Genomic DNA, 13,710 nt, shown 5'->3' with positions numbered 1-13,710 from the left:
CATTGATGTACAGGGAGAATAAAAAGGGGCCATTGTGCACCCCTGGTGAATCCCTATGCCTACTTTGAAGGAATCTGTGTTAGATGTCTGGTTGGAGTACCTGGACATCCAAAATGATCCCAACAGCTTCTCCCTCCTTGAGAATATCGCCAACATAGGACTTAAACAGCCAGTCACCTCTCCCACATACACAGCAGGACACACACTCAACCCCATCTTCGCCGCATGAAACAGCATCTCCTACAGCCACACCACCGAACTCCTCTGGACCAACCAACACTGCATCCGCTTCTCTTTCAACAAACCCACCGCATACCAGCACACCCACCGTGCACCCTGCAGAAGCTGGAACAAAGTCACAGAAGATCAGATCACCACCTTCCTCAACGTTACTTCACCACAATATCCTCATTTCAACATCACAGCATGCACCCTCCACCAATGGATCCCAAACTGCGCCAACATCCTTCCCCCTCACAAGAAAGCCACTGGCAAATAACATGTCAATAAAGCAAACTGGTTCACCCCCACACTTCAAGAGTCCAGACGCAGCTGTAGACGGCTTGAGAAGACATGGAGGAACTACAAAAACCTGTAAGCCCACGCCACCTTCAAAGCAGCCACTACCGCACACCACCACCTCATCAAAATCACAAGGAAGAAGGCCCTCCAAGACAGAATCACCAACAATGCACACAATACCAGAGAACTCTTCAGCGCCATCAATAATTTTGCCAAACTCAGCAGCGAGGCCACAGACATCCCACCCTCCCAAGACCTCTGCAACATACTTGGCACCTTATTCTACCACAAGATCAAGGCAATTTACAACAAATTTGACACCCAGGACCCCCACACTGTGCCAGCAAACACCACAACCAACACCAACCCCCCGGACAGATCTGTACAACTAGTCCCTACTCCCCACAACTAACACCATAAAAACCATTAAAGCATCCCTCCGGAGCACCTTCGGACTCTGCCTGCACCTCATCTTCTACAGAGCCGCATCTGCGATCGCCCCCAAGCTATACAGAACCATCAACTGCTCCCTAGAGACGGCCACCATCCCTGATGACTGGATACAAACCAAGATTAACCCCATCCTAAAGAAACCCTCTGAGGACCCAACGTAGCTCAAGAACCTCAGGCCTGCTCTCCTTCCCAGACAAAGTCATCGAAAAAGCCATCAACGCCCAGCTTGCCGATTCTATCAAACCAACCACGTCTGGGACATCTCCCTATCTAGATTCAGAAGCAATCATAGCACTGAGACCGCCCTCCTCACCGCCACCAACGACATCCGCTCCATCCTCCACCAGGGTGAAACTGCAGCCCTTTTCCTACTGGACCTCTCAGCAACCTTTTGCACCATTTTCCACCGCACCCTGGCCACAAGACTCCATAACGCTGGCATCAAAGACAAGACCCTCCATCAGATCCGCTCATTCCTCACCGGCAAAACACAAAAGGTTATACTCCCACCGTACCTCTCGAAACTGACATAGATCAGCTGTGGAGTACCCCAGGGATCCTCCCTCAGCCCCACCCTCTTCAACTTCTACACGGCCTCCGTCGCAGCCATGGTCAGGAACCACGGGCTCAATTTTGTCTCCTAAGCTGACTACACCAAAGATCCTCTCCTTCACCACAGAACCCACTGTCACCAGGAACAACTTCCACGAAGGAATGAAAGCAGTTGCTGCTTAGATGAAGGACAGCTGCCTGAAACTTAACTTGGACAAGACAGAAGTCCTCATCCTGGGGCCTCCCAATCAGCTTGGAACAACTCCTGGTGGCCCTCTGCTCTTGAAATTCCTCCTACCAACATGAACCATGCACCAAACCTCGGCATCATACTGGACTCCTTGCTCAAAATGGACTACCAGATAAACACTATCTCCTCAGCCTACTTCAACACACTCTGCCTGCTTCGAAAGACCTTCAGATGGATCCCCACAGAATCCAGGAAGATAGTCACCCATGCCCTCATCAGCTGGAGGTTTGACTATGGCAACGCACTCTATGCTGGTGTCACCTAACTCATCTAAAGACTTCAAAATGTCCAGAACATTGCAGCAAGCCTAATCCTCAACATCCCCCATTGCAGTACATCACTCAACACTTCTGTGACCTCCACTGACTCCCAGTCAACAGAAGAATAACATTCAAAGTCCTCACTCACGCATACAAGGTGCTTCACAATGCCGGGCCCGCATACCTGAATCACTGCCTCACATTCCTCGTACCCAGCAGGGACTTCCGCTCCGCCCAGCTTTTCCTGGCTACCATCCCACAAATTCGCAAGACCATAACCGGAAGATGTCCTCCTACCTCATCTGCAAGACTTGAAACACCCTGCTCGTCCACCTAAGGGAATCACCCTTGCTGAGGCAATTGAGGAAGGACTTCAAGAACTGAGCACTTAGGGGCCGATTCCGATCCGGGTCGGAAAGCACTCCGACCGAGCCGGACACGGAGTGTTTTCCGACCGAGCCGGAGTCCTGCAGTCCAACCGAGCCAGTACGATGCGGCCGTATGCTACAGGACTCGGTTCAGTCGGACTCCCATAGAAGTCAATGGGAGCTGGTCGTACGACGCGTACATGGGCTCCCATTGGCTGAATGGGTACATCTCACGCAAGGGTGTCCCCTACAGTGGGTACGCATTGGTGCCATCCGCACCGTACATGCCTGTGTTGGGGGAAGCCTTGGATCTCCCCCTGTGTCCGAGTCGTAGGGCTTTGGGTGACAGGGGGTCCGACGAGGACCCCCAAAAGCTACCACCCAGACAATTTGCAAGCCGGACACTCCAGCTCGCACAGGCTGTCTGACGCATGCATCGTACTGGCTCAGTCGTGAATCGCATCCATTGCACGGCACGGTTAGGTTACGACCGAGACGTACGGAGCGGTTAGGACCCAGAAACGACTCGGTCAGTGAATTTCATGTAGCTCGCATCGTACTTGCTCGCTCGTACAGCTGTACAAGTCGGGCGGAAAACAGTAGTTTTTTCGGCCGGATCTCGTTCGGTGCTCTTCCGACTCAGATCGGAATCGGCCCCAAAGTGTGATCTGCTGCCCCTCCAAAACACCTTGAGACCCTCACAGGTGAGTAGCAGAGCTTTACAAACCCTGATTGATTAATTTATTGATTGATTAATTGAGGTGGTGGTGCTAGCATGGACAATGTTTAGGTCCAACCCCATCTGTAAGAGGATGACCCACGGGTTATTCCAACTGACCCTATGGAAACCAGAGGTAAGGTCCATAATGTCCAGATGGAGAGACCTGGGGTGAGCAATAGTGTACTTGCTAATGATCATATACAAATTCAAACACTGGTCGGAAGTTAACAGCCCTTGCCTGAATCCATATTGCAGGTCAGAAATTATGTTATTCTCCGCGGCCCAACTAGAGAGTCTAGCCAGCAAAACTCCGTCCAGGACTTTACAAGAGAGTCTATAAGGAATACTGGTCTATAACATTTTTGGTTATTCTTGTTTTCTTATTTAAATATGGGGACAATAACTGAGGTGGGCCAAGAAGGAGGTGGACCCTCCCTGACTGCAGCATTTTAAATCCGGGTAAGGGCAGGACCCCAATGGCCACAACACTAAGGTACAAATCGGGGGGTATGCCATCAGGACCTGGGGTCTTGTTGCGTGTGAAGCCTAAAATCCCCTGGATGACTTCCTCTAGGTTGAATACCAGGTTCGGCCTCTAGTTGGTGGGTAGCTCTAACTTGACTGGCCCTTTCTGGTGTGAATGATTATATATTCCCTTGAAGTGGGCAACCCTCTAATTTGTGATTATGTGTTGGCACAATGTGGGATCATTGGCTTGGGTGAAGTAGAGTTGGTTCACTATGCACCAGAAAATCGAGCTGCTCTTCTCTGTGGATGCCTGTAAGAGGTCATCCCACTCTTGTTCCCTCAGTATATTGACGCCTTTTTAATTCGGCTGTATAGGTCCAGCAGGAATTGCACAGCAAGTTACTGTCTCTGGGGTTAGCTTTCAGGGCACTCTTTAGAGCCCGCAAAGCCTTAAAACATCCATGGTCAAACCAGCCCAGGATGACAGAGGTGGGGCACACGCCAGGGCTGGATAAAAGTACTGCTACCTTGTTCAAGATATTCCTAAAAGCTATTAAGAACAATAGTACACTGACCAAGGCAACTGACGAAGTCCTGTGTGCAATTTTCAAATTGTGAGATCATGGTCCGGTTGAACGAAAAAGCATTGGATTTTTGACCTTGCTTGCATGATTGACTGGACACTGCCCAGCAGTGGATGGATAGCAGCTTCCTCAACCTTAACTCCGGTGACCCAGAGCTCTTACTTTTGGGTAAAAAATATTCACTTGAGTAACTGTACAGGGGCTTCATCCATGGATGACCCACCAATCGTATGGACAAAGGCCTATTCATTGAGTGTGATTCTTCATGAGGGTCTGTCCCTCACCTCTCATATTTCTTCCGTTATGAATCCCTGATTTGGGTTAATGAAGAAACATAGGATCATTTGGCATTCTTTCTGAGTGATTCCTGCTCTCCATTCCTATACTTTAATACCCATAATTTAGGCGTACCGGTGGCTCAAAACACTAGGCTCCAGAACATCCAGGATTATGAAGTAAGACTGGTCTCTAAACTAAAAGAAATATGATCCTGTGATGGTTGTGAGGCATAGGCTTCACTGATTGTCCTTGTACACATGAATCATGTAATGCCCCCTGTCTTACTCATAAAATTCACTATAATATAAAACCCCATCTGACTCTGATAAACATCTAAAGGGTTACTATTCACAAAGATTCCAGAGGTCCTCAGGTCATTCTGTTCTTCAGGATCCCAGGATAAATAAAGATTGTAGTTCTGGGTTGGTCATTCCACTTGCAAGGCCCTAAGGTTTGGAATGAACTTCAATAAAACCAACTTTTCATGTTTAATTATGGGAAGTACTGGCCATTTCCCTTGCTCACAGTAATGCCTCCTTTTGCACCAAACTTTTAGGTTTTGTTACTGTCAAAAAAAGTCTGTGTTTGGACTACATTGAATATGTTGAATAAGGTTTCAATGAAATGATGAAAGCAAGGTGTGCAAGTGCCAGGGTGAATAAGCATAGGGCAGGTCTTAATTTTATCCGAGTGTTGCTGGAGCGGCCCAGCGGCACTCATCTTTTGGGGCCAGCACATATGTTTCCTCATCAGACAATGACCACGAGCAAGAGAGGGCAAACACACAAAGGGGAAAAAAGTAGGAAGAAATTAAGAGAAAAGTTTACAAAGGGCAAAAGTAGGAACCTGTACTAATGAGATAAAGGGACAGGGAATGTCTGACTGTGGACGGAAGAGCCATGAGGTTGATTCAAGAGTATGCAGCTAGGTATTCAGTGCACTGACACTCATTTATTACAAATTAAATACTTACATGGCTGGAGTGGAGAGGGTGAGAATAGACCCCATTGTGCATGCAGTTATCAACGCTTGTGTACGAAAAAAACACTTATAAAGCAGCAAAGTGTCAACCCATTAGAAGTGATAAAAAAAGCGAAGGAAATACTGTGCAGAGGGACCTATTTCCTCTTTGTGGAAGAAGCTTCACTTTAAGTACTAGAGACACTTTTTTATATGCTAATATAGATATGACGGTTCAGTGACTAAATATCGAGGGACAGATTATCGACTGTCCAGAATATCGATTAAAAAATATCGAGGGAAAGAATATAGAATCCCTATCTACAAACAGGTAAATACTAAAATATCGAGTACAAAATATAGAAATTTAAATTATAGTTAACTAAAATATTGAATGTTTTAAATGTATAAAAAATAATATAAAAGTAATTTAATAATTAACACAATTAAATAAATCATAATTAAAATAATGTAAAAAGCTTAAAATGTAAAAATAATAAATGTAATGTAAAAAAATATTTTTTTTAGCTTATATATTTACTTAATAATATTATAAAATAATGATTAATCTTAATGATAAAATATTTTAAACATTATTGAAAATATATTTAGATATATATATAAAAATATACCTATATCAATATAAAAATAAATAATATATAATAATTAAAAAAATTAAAGTAATACTTTTTATGTTAATTAAAAATTTACACTACATTACATATAACAAAATTTAAAACATTACATAGCTAAGGGAATAAAATTAGTATTCACTCTCCAACAAGTGGAAAAGTAGAGAATTTGTTGGATAGCGGGTGGGTACAAATTACTATTCCCACCCCAGTGAGTGGAACAGTAGGGAAAGTGTTGGATAGTGGGAGGGTAAAAACTACTATTCCCACTCCAGCGAGTGCAACAGTAGGGAAAGCGTTGGATAGCGTAGGGGTAAAAATTACTATCCCCACTCCAGTGAGTGCAACAGTAGGGAAAGTGTTGGATAATGGGTGGGTAAAAATGACTATTCCAACTCCAGTGAGTGGAACAGTAGGGAAAGCGCTGGATAGCGGGAGTGTAAAAATTACTATTCCCACTAGAGTGAGTGCAACAGTAGGTAAAGTGTTGGATAGCGGATGTGTAAAAATTACTATTCCAACTCCAGTGAGTGGAACAGTAGGGAAAGCGCTGGATAGTGGGAGGGTAAAAATTACTATTCCAACTCCAGTGAGTGCAACAGTAGCGAAAGTGTTGGATAGCACATGAGAAAAAATTACTATTCCCACTCCAGTGAGTGCAACAGTAGGGAAAGTGTTGGATAGCTGGTAGGTAAAAACTACTATTCCCACTCCAGCGAGTGGAACAGTAGGGAAAGTGTTGGATAGTGGGAGGGTAAAAATTACTACTCCCACTCCAATGAGTGCAACAGTAGGGAAAGCGTTGGATAGCGTAGGGGTACAAATTACTATTCCCACTCCAGTGAGTGCAACAGTAGGTAAAGTGTTGGATAGCGGGTGGGTAAAAATTACTATTCCCACTCCAGTGAGTGCAACAGTAGGGAAAGTGTTGGATAGCGGGTAGGTAAAAATTACTATTCCCACTCCAGTGAGTGGAACAGTAGGGAAGGCGTTGGATAGCGGGAGGGTAAAAATTAGTACTCCCACTCCAGTGAGTGCAACAGTACGGAAAGCATTGGATAGCGTAGGGGTAAAAATTACTATTCCCACTCCAGTGAGTGCAACAGTAAGGAAAGAGTTGGATAGTGTAGAGGAATAATTTAGTAGACCCAGCCCTACAATCTAATTAAAATTAATTTTAATATAAATTAATTGTTTAAATTTTATTTACCTCCCACTATTTTCCACTATAAACATCACCTCTAATAATATAAAATATGAATAAATTAATATATTTAATTAACATTTAATTAATTATCTAATCACAATTAACAAAAATATAAAAACAATGATATATAAATTAATTAACACAATTAACAGTATAAAATAACTTTGATTAAATATTATATAAATATTAATAAAAAAGTATTTTCGGGATGCATTAGAAGTGGAGCTGCCAAAAATTAAGGAGGCACTAGGAGCTACTACAGCGGCCTACGATAAACTATCCCAGCAGAATCGGGAGATGCGAGACGACATCGAGAGATTGGAAAATTATATGAGAAGGAACAATTTAAAATTTTTGAACATACCTGAGGCTATTGAAGGTAGTGACATCAAGGCATTTATAATAGCCCTTCTCAAAACAACGGTGCTAAAGGAATCCACGGAAGCGGATTTGGACTTATCAGCTGACATTCAGCGGGTTCACCGCGACCATTACAGGAGGAAACCAGTCAAAGAGCATCCAAGAAAGATTTTGGTAAATTTTCTAACATATGCCATTAAAGAAAAGATTCTATCGTTCGCTCTTAAAACAGGACATATAAAATCATCTTCCTTCACCAGCCCATTCTCATATACGATACGCTCGGATGTCTCATCCATGACAGCTGTTAGACAATGGGAATTGGGCAAGCGAGTGGCAATACTTAACTCATTGGGGGCCCGTGCTCAGTTGAAGTTTCCAGCTTCACTCCGTGTGATGTGGAGTAACCATATGCATATTATACGCCAGGTGGAGGAAGCAGATATCCTGATAGATAGTATAAGGGCTGGCAGTGAGGGGGGAAAGTAGAGGAAAAATAGAGTATTTGAAGCAGTGGGAAGCAGGCTAAGAGTGTTATAGATATATGGACATATGGTCGGAAATATATATTAGCTCTTATATACCTCACAATCAAGTGCATTTATTTTAGAGCACAATCACTAGATAAATAACAATTTAGTTTTTTCCTTATTTCACTTTTTTAATTCTGCACGAGGGGGGGGGGCGTCAAAGGGCATATGTCCAGGAAGATTGGGAGGGTCCTCCAGGAAAAAAAATGGGGTTTGCAAGGTTTGGGGGGGGGGGGTGCTGAGTGAGGGGGAGGCTGCAGGGAGGAGGAGGGTTGGGAGGGGTAAAAAATAAAAATTTAAGTCCTCATTATACTCACTATGTTCTACTTCGGCGGAGTTCATTAACCATACGGGGATATGGGCGTAGGGTAAGGGGTTTATTCAATGACTAGTAGTAAAGTCTCTTATATCTCCTGGAATGTCAATGGGCTACGGTGTCCGCAAAGAAGAAGGCTAGTTTTGAAGTATATAGAGCAATCTGAAGCTAAAATAATTCTTCTTCAAGAAACCCATTTAAGTTTTAGTGAGGGCAATGAGCTCTTTGGTAAACTTGGATGGGTAGGGGCCTTCTGTTGTTCTGGACAATCAATTGCTAGTAAAGGGGTAGCAATCTTGATAAAGATCAGGGTAGGTGGTACTATCAGATCGACAATAACAGACCATACAGGAAGATGGGTAATGGCTCAGGTAGATCTTAGCGGGAAAACGCAGACTATCGTTTCATATATTAACATAGACGACCCTACCCACCTATTCAAAGTGCAACTTAATTTGGTTGAGGTCAGTTCACCCATTATCATGGGGGGGGATTTTAATATTCTTCTTGATCCTAGACAGGATCGCTCTAATCATTCCCAGCATATCACTTCAATTTGTTCTAGGTGTGCCATGGTTAATATGATGAATGAGATTGGGCTTATCGATGTTTGGAAGGTTAGAGGGGGGGCAGCTCCAGGATATACCTATTTCAGTAAAAAACATGGTCATGCATCGAGATTGGATTACATCTTAGTAGATAGGCAATGTTTAGAGATCTTGGAAGATGTGAGAGTCTTACCTATTATTCTATCAGATCATGCACCTATTATGTTCTCGACAGTTATTAATGGAAATTCAAATATGGCACTACCAAGATGGACTTTAAAAAGGTCTGCACTATATAGTCAAAATATAGTTACTTCTATCAGATCATCTATAGATAAATATTTCACTGATAATGTTGGCTCTACTCTCCCTGAATATGTATGGGACGCCTGGAAAGCAAATATAAGAGGCCATTTCCATAGTCTAATATGCTCCAAAAACAAGGAGAAGGCGAGGAACTTTAAATCTTTAGAGAACATCATAAATTTGTTAGAGAATGCTCGATTGGGCACTCAACAATTAAATCCAACACAGGTATTAGATGAGCTGGAACTCCTTAGATCAGAATATAGAGGTCTATTAGATCAAAAAATTAAGGCACAATGGGACGTCCATGCTATGGATAACTACGAATATGGTGAGAGACCCGGCGCAGTCTTGGCAAGGAAGATCAGAACAGACAGGATGCGGAATAATATAGATAGGCTAATGCTTGATGACCAGGGGAATATATCTTGTAAACAGAAGGATATGGAAGATCATTTTCTCTCTATGTTCTCTAAATTATATGAGGAAGAATCATCCCCCGTGCAGGTGAATTCCGTGCGATGGTTGGCGAGTAAGGCCCTTCCTGGCTTGACAGATGAAGGCAGAACCACTCTCAATAGCCCCTTTACTGAGGAAGAGGTCAGGGATCATATTAAAAGATTAAAAAATAACAAAGCAGCTGGACCTGATGGGAGTGTATTCATGCAAAATAGCACTTCCTAAAGCTGGCGACACATAACACAAAAAGCCATGTACCTACCCCCTCCTTGCTGCAGTCTCTCCTCTAACTGCCTATCGAGGTCAGGGAAGACCACCGCCAGGACACGTTTCATGCGGTGGGTCAGGTGTCGGCGGCCGCCGTGGGGGCGAGGTGGAGAGAGTGCCCACTACAGTCCCCTGAGACACCATGGCCTCCTAATCATGTGTGTCATCCAACACTGTGCACATTCTCTGTGTGTGCTGCATAGGTCTGCCTCTATGGCATTGTTCCCTGGCCTAGTTTGGATTTTGTTAATGTGTGCTACATGTGTCCACTGGACAGGGATACACCATTTTGCTTGTTCATACTCACACTGGGCAGTGCCTGTGTGGCTATTCACAACAATCTGTTGATGGTTGTTTGTCACAAATATGTGTTGTCAGCCCCACGAGGTGATGTGGTGTCAATGAAGCAATTTTTCAAGCACAGTTTTTGTAACCCTGAATAAGAGGTGTCACTTCTTGATCTGTATAAATCACATTGACTCAGGTATTGGGGGTGCGGTAGAGGCATACATGTGCAACTCTGATTTTTCATTGCCAGGTCTGACTTGTGTGGGAGAATTGCCTGGACTAAAATACACTGGGCAGTGCCCCTGTGATGCTGGCTAGTGCTTAATGTATGTGCTTTGCAGCCTGTGTCTTTTTTTACCAACAAGAATCCTGCTCATACATTTTTGGCACGTGTGTGGTTCAGATGCAACGCAGTTTGGACTTTGTGTGCTGACATCTGTGTGTTCATTCTGGCTTGCCATCAGGGTGTCCCCACAGTACAGCTGGTCTTTTTTACCACCCAATTGCAGGCCCATTAGCTTATGCATTATCCTGGGTGTGGACATGTGTGCCACTCCAGATGACAGGCAGTAGGTCATATGTGTAGCCAACTGTGTAATCAGGTGACGGATGGCCTGGTGACAACTGACATGATTCAAGTTGTTACTCTTCATGAATTGTACCTTGGCACTCACAGCACTTGTCAACAGTTGTTTATGTTTCACATGTGGAAATTTGATGATTTGTGTTAAGAACACTAATGTGCCTGCATGCAATTTGTCCCACAAGGCAGTGCACACAAAAGTACATTGACACTGTCATGGAATAAGCTGGCACCTTTTCAAAGAAGCCACTGTTATAAATAAATAGTGTTGCAGATTCTCCATATACATGTTCCCACGGTGGTCTTGATTTTGTGAGACTCATTAGTTGTCGGTGATACAAACTAACGAGTGTCAAGACGTCAAGACCTCCGTGGGCCCATGTATATGTTCTTTCTGCAACACCATCTATTTCTAACAGTGGCTCCTCCGAAAAGGTGCCAGCTTCTTCAATGACAGTGTCAATGTACTTTTGTGTGCACTGCCTTGTGCAACATCTTGCATGCAGGCACATCAGTGTTCTGTTCACGAAATGGCCAATTGGCACATCCCAAAACATGTAGATTGGTTAAAGTATTGTGAGTCCCAAGGTATCAACATTTGTTCGTTTTGTGTTCCAAGGGACTTACAGGTCTCTGAGTGTGGTGACACCTTGAGTATTGAGGTGTGTTAGTTTACCTTGAGTGCACCACTCCTGTTTATTTCAGGGTAAACAAGAGGTGTCATGACTTCAGTGTATTGCTGTGCTCACCGGTTCACAGACACTAGCTTCTCAGTGTATTGCTCATTCAAGTTGTGGCCTTTTGTGTATCGAGTTTCCTGGTGTCAAAGTGGCATGGTGGGTCTACCAACTGGGCATTACAGGGCTTACATATGTGCGGAGTAATCCAGCTGTTACTCATGATGCATTGCCTGATATGCACTGTGACCAATTGTTCTTGTGCTCATGTGTCAGATGTATACAGGTGACTGATGCTTTCTGGTTTCTTCTCCTTGCCCACAGCATCATCATCCACAAGCAAGGGAGACACCTGCATGGACCTTGAGGAGGGACTAGACCTGGGCGGTAAATTCCGTTCCGCTCGCGGAATTTGCATAATTTGCGTAATTTCGCGTTCCGCGGAGAACGCGAAATTGCTCAAAAGTCTGCTTTCCGCGATTTCGTGAAATTTTTGCTTGTTCGCGTTCTCAAAATGCGTGTTCGCGAGATATTTCTCCCCGATCACGCAAACAGCAATTGTGAACAGGATAAAAGCATCGCGAACAAGCAATTCCGCGTGTTCGCGGAATTTCTGCGTGTTCGCGGAGATTTTTTACCGTTTCGCGGAGATTTGCGTAACGCAATTACGCAAATTTCGCCCACCCCTAGGAGGGACCCAGTGCCAGTGCCACCAGTGTTGTGGAGTCAGCAGGAGACAGTGGCACGGAGGGCGAGGGGAGTCAGTCGGAGGACCTGTCCGGAGGCGAGAGCATGTATGACACAGACGGGTCCCAGGCTGACATCCTTGAGGAGGCGGAGGATGCAACAACATCTGGCAGCATCCCACCATCTGTACCCGCCTCCTCCATTGCCATCTCCGCCCTCCCAGTTGCTCCCGTCCCTTCTGTCCGTGCAGGGTCCCACCATGTCTCCTTCGGACCAGGCACCACAGCCCCTGTGCCTGTCACCCCTGCTGTCCTCAGTGAAGAGTCTGTGGACACACTACACCAGTTGCAGGTTGGTCAGGCATCGATGCAGCATGTCCTCCATGAACACACTAGACTGCTCACACAGCTGGTGTCGTTCGTGGAGGGCATGTCATCAATGATGACTGAGCAACGCAGGTTTCTGCGGTCCAAGGACTCTTCACTGACGGAAGCAGTGTCTCTCCTGCGGCGCTCCGTCCCCCCTACCCCGGAACCATCCACACTGCCCTCTCCCATGAATGTCCAAAGCACACACAGACATTCACAGGCACACACCACAACAGACACATCCAGCACACCCCCAACTAAGGCACAGCGCACACCTCCTGGCACGCACACTCAGGGGGATGTAGTCACAACCACAGGGTCTGGGGCAAATGGCAGGCACGCAGCCACAGTCAGAGTCCGCAGTCCTCAAGACCCACTTCCTCCAAATCCACTCCCCTTAGCTCCCCTGCCAAAATGTCACCCAAAGAGACCTACATGGCTAGTCTGTCCCTCAGCCCCACTGTGACACCACCCGGCAAGCAGTTGAGGAAGTCTCCAGCCAGGGGAGTTGAGTCCCCCCCCATGTCCACCACCTCCCCCAAGAGTGCTGCACCCCATCCCTCGGACACCCCCCCCTCCGTTGGCCCTGGTGTTCCTTCCGGTGCAGGGGTTCCTCTGGACACCCTGGCAGCAGTGTGCAACGAGCTGCTCACCACCACCTTTGGCGCTGCCCCACCTCCTGTGGTGGATACGTCCAGCCCTGCACCCACCACACCTACCCAACCCACTCCGGTCCTTGCGGTGCCTGGTACTCCCACTGATGATGCCCCCCCCCCCCGGTCGACAAACCTTGAGGTGACTTTGTGCAGGCAAGGTAGGGGTGGACACAGTCGCATACGTCCACCCTTGGACTCGAACTATGGACTGGCCATTGGCCTTTGTAAATAGTGTCTTCTTACAATTTTTTTTTGGTGTGCTGAATAAAGCCTTTTCATTTAGTTTCCACACTATTGCATTTCAGGTACTTGATGTTGGTGATGAGGCCCATGAAGTTGGTGTTCTGGTAATGTGTTAGGGTTCTGAGAAATGTTTTAGTATGATGGTCATGAGGTGGACCATGGTATC

The sequence above is a fragment of the Triturus cristatus genome, chromosome 3_1, assembly GCF_964204655.1.
Source record: "Triturus cristatus chromosome 3_1, aTriCri1.1, whole genome shotgun sequence".
Taxonomy (NCBI): domain Eukaryota; kingdom Metazoa; phylum Chordata; class Amphibia; order Caudata; family Salamandridae; genus Triturus; species Triturus cristatus.
Note: the sequence above shows the minus strand (reverse complement) of the source record.